General features: G+C 37.4%; 1 pseudogene; it reads right to left on the bottom strand.

Annotated features, from left to right (window-relative positions):
- LOC106315219 overlaps positions 1-1,887 on the bottom strand; it is a 6,103-nt pseudogene extending 4,216 nt beyond the window's left edge.
- Between the last annotated feature and the right edge of the window lie 5,667 nt (positions 1,888-7,554).

Raw genomic sequence — 7,554 nt, forward strand, 5'->3', positions numbered from 1 at the left:
TCAAGTCTGGCATGATCCAAGTCAAGTCTGGTACGGTGAAAAACATGAACCTCGGTTGAAATGTTCAGAACGTCCTGAACTCCATGCTGAGCTGGTTCCATGTAATGATCTGTGGACTGCGGCACATCAGTTCTGGAGCTTCTCACCTAAAGTTTTTGCTAATCGACATTCCAACCTTTATTTATAGGTGTATCAACGTTGTTTTCAACTAACAATTGTTCTTCCGAACAATCGCCATGGAAACAAAAGATGTGCATGACTCGCCCCTAGATATCTTTAGTTGTTTTGTAATGTTTTCTAGCTTCATTCTACCGTCGAGCATTTCTCCGGGATCTTCTCCTTCAGTTGTAAACTTTCTTGCTTTTTGAGCTTTTTAATATAAGTTCGGTGTTACAAAAAAAAAAAAAAACAGAATTTTCCGATAAAATTCACAAGTCTTTAAAAATTATAATTTTGTCAAAGTTTTATGATTGAAAGTAACTAAATTGTGGATGAAATTTAAAAATTTCAAACTTATTCATTTAAAACTTATAAATAATTTTATTTAGAAGAAGCAAAATTTGAGTATTAAAATATACAAAGTTCGAAAAGTTAGTGTTATAAAATAAATAAAATATTTAGTTCATGTATTAACCTGGATAGCAAAAAAATCTTATATATTAAAACAGAAGTCACAATCTTGATTAATATGTGATTTTTTTAAAAATGGACCTATTCGTAGAAAGTCATATTACATTTAATCTGTAATCTTATCATTTAAATTTTGGGCATACCAGAAATTTTTATTGGGCTATCAATAATATGATTTAAACAATTGATGATCCATTATATTTATAGATATTATAAATTAAATAGATATAATTTAATGTTGTAGTACTATATTTCCATATGTTAATTATTTAAATATTTGTCGATGTTAACTTTTAAAATAATAAGATTTTTTTTTTTAAATAACAAAAATCATATTATCTAATAATGATTAATCTTTACTACCTTAAACCAATGAAAACAAATTTTAAACTATATAGTTTATTTTAAAAATTAAACAAAAACTAAATGTTTAATTATTTACTCGATAATATAAATCTATGAAGCGAAAAGTTTAATTTTTTAAAAACTTTCTAAATTTGTGAAATATTACAATATCTTTGGATATGAAAATAAAATAATATTTTACTAATATTTATATATATAGTTGTGATTTTTATAATGAAATAATAATCCGAAAATATATATATAGAAGAAGATACAAATACATATGAAAGTTTGAAACAATCTATTCAAAGGAAAAAAATATACCATAAACTTATTTTGTTTTAAAAATTGATAGATACATATATATTATAATATATACCAATTTAGAATTGAAAACAGAATGTTTATATAAAAATAAATAAAAACAAAAACTCGAGATCTAGTTAGGTAATTTTATGATTTTTTTTCCTTTCCTTGACTACAATTTTCATTTCTCTATATTTGAAATTGTGATGATTAAGCTGCCATTAGGTATTTTGACACAAAAATTTCAATTATTAAATTTCGATTTTTGAACTTAAGAAATTATTATTATGAACATGATGATCGATCGTACGTAGTCTTGATTACAGATGCATTTTCTCCGAAATAAAACATATAAGAAAGAATTTAAAGAACTTTGAACCATTGGCTCGCTGGATCACAAGAAGCATCCATGGTCAAACACTTGCAAGGGTTAGCGACGATGCTGTTGTCACGTTCATCCACATCAAGGCATAGCAACGAACCATTACTTGTTGTCTTAAACGACAAATGCATGTGAGTAGCTGAGGTTTGTCCCAACTTAGAGCACTTAGTGCCAACTCCAAGCTTCACTTTCTGTCCAACAGCATCTGGAGCCTCGACGCACATTTTGTTACTCCAGAGAATACCTTCACTGGGATTAAAGGTTGATGGCTCGGCTTTACGGCATTGTTCCAATCGAAGTGTAGGTGAAATGTTTGAGAGATTACTGGTGACGCAAAGGCCGGTTGTTGGGTGCCGAGTCCTGCATATATACAAAGATTTATATATTTAGCTCAAAAGTACATATTCACAACATTTTTTGGATATTCACGGTTCATGATATTGCACTTACACGATACTTGTATCGCAATTAAATATTTCAGAGTCCAGTTAGGGGATTTTTAGAACAAAATAGCACTTAGATGTGGTACGAAAATGATATTATAATTATGGGGGCATATGTATGAATACAATCTTGGTAGTCCAAAAATAAATATTATCGTAAGAGGTATATATAGATCGAAACCTAAACAATTTATTTGGATGTTTCTTAACTTAAGAAATTAAAATTAACATAATTAATAAAATTCAGGATTATGAATGTTTTTGGTCAAATTCAGGATTATCTTCAAAAATTTAGTTACAACTTTTAGAGTAATTGCATCGCACACACAAGAAAAAAGTGCATATTAGCTATGTACCATTTGCTTGTCTTCTTGTGTAATTCACTTTTGTGCCTTTTACTTTTTTACCTCTATACGATATTACACTTCGGTTTTAACGATTTCCACTTCTTATTTGAGTATCTCATTTTTCTGATATCCAAATCTACACGAAACCTAACTGGTGTTGGACAAGTCGATATATTTCATTTTATATAATTAAATAAAAAAATTCCTCGGAACGTTGCGATCGAGGTAATGGATAGACACATCTCCCTTTTCTACTTATAAGCAACTGTTCGTGCCTTGGATTACAAATCAGACACTTCTCATCTCTCTTCCTCCAAATTCTCTGCTTCTCTTGTACTTTCCTAAATGGACACAAATCACGGCGATCCGCCTCCACCTTCCTTCCCCGACAGAATGTTTGCGATGGGCGATGAACCATTAGGCATTAGGATAACACCCTATCACAAACCCTCTTGTATTTCTAAGATTCTCAACGCTTTAGAAGAAGAAAAGGTACGGTTCGTCAGAGAATCGCCATTCGGTAAACTCATAGAAATCGCCCAGAAACCTTCCTTTTCCGGTTGTCTTGGACGATTCTTGTTCTCCCGTCTATTGAAGATTCGTAAGAAGCACGAAGTGTGGTTTCTTTTTGCGGGGAAACCAATTAGATTCTCAATCAGAGAATTCACACTAGTCACCGGTCTCAATTGCCGTAGATACCCACCGCATAGCAAGAAGAGGAGCAAGAAGATCTTATCGGAGAAGCCGTACTGGGGAGAGCTATTTGGGACTATGACTGAAGCCACTGTCTCCTCTGTTGTAACAATGCTGAAAAGAAAGACGGTGACTGACAGAGGAATGATGATCGAGTACGCACTTCTTGCCTTGCTCTCAGCCGTAATCCTTCCAACCTCCCACAACCCCCGTATTTTACATGCGGCCGCTGAGAAGATCAAAGATGTTGATCAGTTCCTGTCTTATCCTTGGGGACGCACATCTTTCGATATGCTGATGAGCAGTATTAAAGAGAGGAATGAAGTATCTCTATCACAGAATACAATTGCGTTCAAAGGGTTTGTGATGTCAATTCAGCTTGTGCTAATCAAAGCCGTACCTTCTCTCATGGGGGTTGTAAGAGATGGAGCTTCGTCTGGATCCGAAGCAGAATCTGAAGAGGACGAATAATCCGGTGTTGTTGATAGGGAAGGGAAGAAAAGTATCAAGACGGGGCATATTCGTTCCATTGATTCTGCTTGCAAGGTATTGTATCTTGACCACGTAATACTCTGCTCACATTTTTTTTGGTATTAATTCTTTTGATTTTTTTACAGGTAAACGTGGTTTCCATCATATCTGATGGTGCTGAACTACCGAACTTCGAGCCAGACGTGGGGTCAAACGACGAGGAAGATGTGCTTGTTGACAATCTTGTGAAGGCAGCTGGAGAAGGATTCTCTTTTTCTAACTCAAATTTCAAAGGTGGTGCGACCAAAGCTGATGTTAGCCGTATGCGTGACGAAGCCATCAACGAGAACAACAATCGGAAAACCGCAAGAGCTAATCGGAAACAACCTGCGACCGAAGGGATCGATGCTGAGTATGTCGCCTCTATTGTCAAAACAGCTTATCTGCAGATCTATCCAACATGGGTGATCAAATAAAGGACCTTGCTCTGTCTCTATGCAACTCGCAAAACCTATTTCAGAAAAAGATGGAAGACCTTCTGAGAAACTTACAGAAGGAAATTTCGGACTCCATCACCAAGTCTTCCACCCGTACTCACGTTCGACAATCTGTCGATGCTGAACCCGATAACACCGGAAAAGCGTCTGTACCGAGGGGAGACACATCCTCATTTGTTGCGTCCGACATAATCCAGGAAGCTATGCGCTTTGCTAACAAGGAGACAACTCATACACGTCAAGTAAGTATAAAGGACAATAGTTCTCATGCAAACCATGTTTGTGTATCAAACATTGTTGCTAACTCCTATGTTTTTAGGAAACTCGAGAAAATATGGTTGGTGTACAAAGGGGACAATCTCGTGATGAGGTAATATCTTTCTTGTCTCCGTACCTATCAAGAACTCTGTCCATTTAATATAACCATGAATTTTACTGAGTTGCTGCGAATGCAATTTTGGTAGGATATTTTCTCCGAGCCTCTCAGGTCTGAAGAGCACGAAGCTATGGATCCAAACCTGAATGACGGCGTAGAGGACATGGTAATTTGCCTATAATTTTTCTCTACGTAATCTTTGGTTAGTCAATACTTTATTGTTAGGAGGAAGATTAGCGAAGCACATATAAACTACAACACAGTAACATTCAACCTAGCTGGTATAATCAGTAACTTAAGATTAACTGGGTTTTTTTGGCCGTACACTTGTGTATATTAGACTGCTACTAGATGTAATAACCCCGTTTCTTGTTCTTATGATTGTGTCAGGACCCACTTGAAGCGTACATGGTCAACGAAGAGGCCCACGACATCGGGGAGGTTGGGGCTGGTCAAGATACCGTACCAAAACGCAACGTCGATGGGGAAGACACAGTACTTAAATTTTTGCTTGTTATGTCTTTAATGCTACGAACTACCCTGGTAGCTTTTATTAACAATACGTTGACACAATCTGTAAAAGTTGTACTGGCTAAGAAACGTTTTGTGGATCTACACAGCTAGTTCGTAGCAAGCTAATCACCTTTTTATCCACCCATGATTTCCAACCCAAATTTGTTTTACAATGTGCAGGTCGAACATGTAATTGCTCCTCCTCTTAACAGCACTCAGACAAGCATGGAGGATCCCACTAACGTCGCTAAAGCAAATCAGGTGTTTTTGGTTTGTTCTATTTAGTGTAGAGAACTCTCTTCATTCATATATCTGACAATATAGCCCGCTTCTTCTGTAGGAAACGTTTGCAACTGGTCTGTCCTTTCCGGATCCTTCTTTCTCTATTGGCCTCACCCAAATGAACAAATCAAATGCTCAAGCTGTGGATCATGTAGCACACCAAAACAACGAGGAGGAGCCATTACCGGAAGCTAATGTCGATAATGAAGCTGCGATACTTAACAGAAAAAGCAACCGAGCTAAAGTTATGCCGAGAAACCTTATGGGGGATTACCAGTGCGACAAACGGTTCCTCACTCGTGCTTGGGAATCGTACGTTAATGCGATCTGCAGCACCCCAAGCATTGACTATGCGGCAAAATTTGCGTTGTTATTGGAGATACTCGGCGGATCACCATTGTAAGTTACTTTACTTTACATGCTAACTAAAACATTAACTCGGATAAATAATGTGTAACCGGTATTTTTTTTTGTTATCGTTTTTAATTTTGTCACTAGCAGTGTTATCGATTTTGGTGGCCTAACTGTCGAATCCAGTGAATTGTCTGCAATTGTTGATAGGTCGTCTCATTTACCTGCTAAGGTATATCTTTTCAACCTCACGTAATATGTTAGCATACTAGAGCCATTGGTAACATTAATTCATCTATTTGTTTTTGCTTGTTACAGATGATGGATGTGCTTATTCACCACACACGTTCTGTGTTTCTATCAAATTCAGAACACATGCATTCGAAGAACTCTGTTTTCCTAGACACCAATTTTGTGTCCCTCCTTGCTAAGCCATTTACCAAGTTCTCAAAGCCGGCTAAGAAAGACTGTGTCCGTTTCCCAGCAGCTTTGTGCTCTTTTGTTGCTGCTGACTGCCCAATCGCCGAAGTTAGTCGATTCTATTTCCCCTTCAATTTCGACAAACAACATTGGGTGGGAGTGTGCGTCGACGTCTCCCTAGCTCAGGTGATAGTGCTTGACTGCAACACATCTTTGAAGACGGACGCAATGGTGACAGCAGACCTGCGACCCATTACACAAATGTTCCCCTACATTCTCAGACAAGCCGGAAAACAGTTGACCGCGAAGGAGATGAAGCCTCTTACCATTGATAGGCCACGAGCTGTGCCTCAAAACAGCAATCTGTTCGAGTCCGGTATTACCACTGTACTGCTTATCCAGGCTCATGCGGTCGGGGTTGTTGATGTATGCAAATGTATCACTTCAGAATTCCTCGACACGGAGGTTCAACGGATTGCGGTCATGATTTACGAAGAAAACGTAGCAGTTCTCTGAACTCGAAGTTGTGTTTCCATTCTCGCCCTAGCTTTTATGTATGTTTTTGTTGTCATGGTTCTTCAGTTGCTTCAGTACGTTAACTCGTTCGACTTTTGTTATTTTGGATGTATGGTTGTCTATGTAAAATACTAGTTTGACTTTTGTATCACCCAAACAAGCAATGACAATCGTTTCTGATAGTAGGCTAAAACAATATACCAATGTGTCTAATAGATTGATTTCAGTGAATTAATTTCATCATTGGAATATTTGTAGTTTTAGTCATTCACTCACATTTTTCTACGAAAACAAACCTATAATCGGTATTTCAGAGACTTGGTTGTCTCGTTCCCCGGTTAGGACGTACACGACAATGTCCTGGTTAACCAAACTCATCTATTTTGTAATTTTTATATTTGTCATTTACTAATAATTTTTAGCCATCCAACTCATGTACGCATACTCTGATTGGACTATATAGTTTTGGCCCAATTGAAAGTATTTTCGGGATGCCCTACCCGAATTGGACATAAACAAAACGCCGTCGTTCTTATTTATATACCTACTCCTATCCGCTTTCTTACAGTTTCTCTTTCTTTTTAGAGATTTCTCTTTGATTTACCCTAGTCGCCGCTGTCGTCAGATATCGAGCAAAAGCAATGTCGAACCTATCGAAGGGCAGTTCTTCGTCGCAGCTAGGTAATCAATGTTGACTGTTACAATGGTTTGTGGTCCTCTATTTCTGATTTGTTTCTTAAAAAGTTGTAGATACCAGTAGCTGCCCTACTCGCAGAGCAGAAAGAGGTAGGGGGATTCCGAGATACTGTCGCTGTGGGGAGGGCCCCGTCATCAGGACTTCTGGCACCGCTAAAAACCCTGGGAGGGCCCCTTTCTTTAACTACCATTGTCATTTTTCCTGGATTCCGAGATACTGTAGTCGCTGTGGGGAGGGCCCCTTTCTTTAACTACCATTGTCATTTTTATTTTTCTATATTTGAAA

The sequence above is a fragment of the Brassica oleracea genome, chromosome C9 (assembly GCF_000695525.1).
Source record: "Brassica oleracea var. oleracea cultivar TO1000 chromosome C9, BOL, whole genome shotgun sequence".
Classification (NCBI taxonomy): Eukaryota; Viridiplantae; Streptophyta; class Magnoliopsida; order Brassicales; family Brassicaceae; genus Brassica; species Brassica oleracea.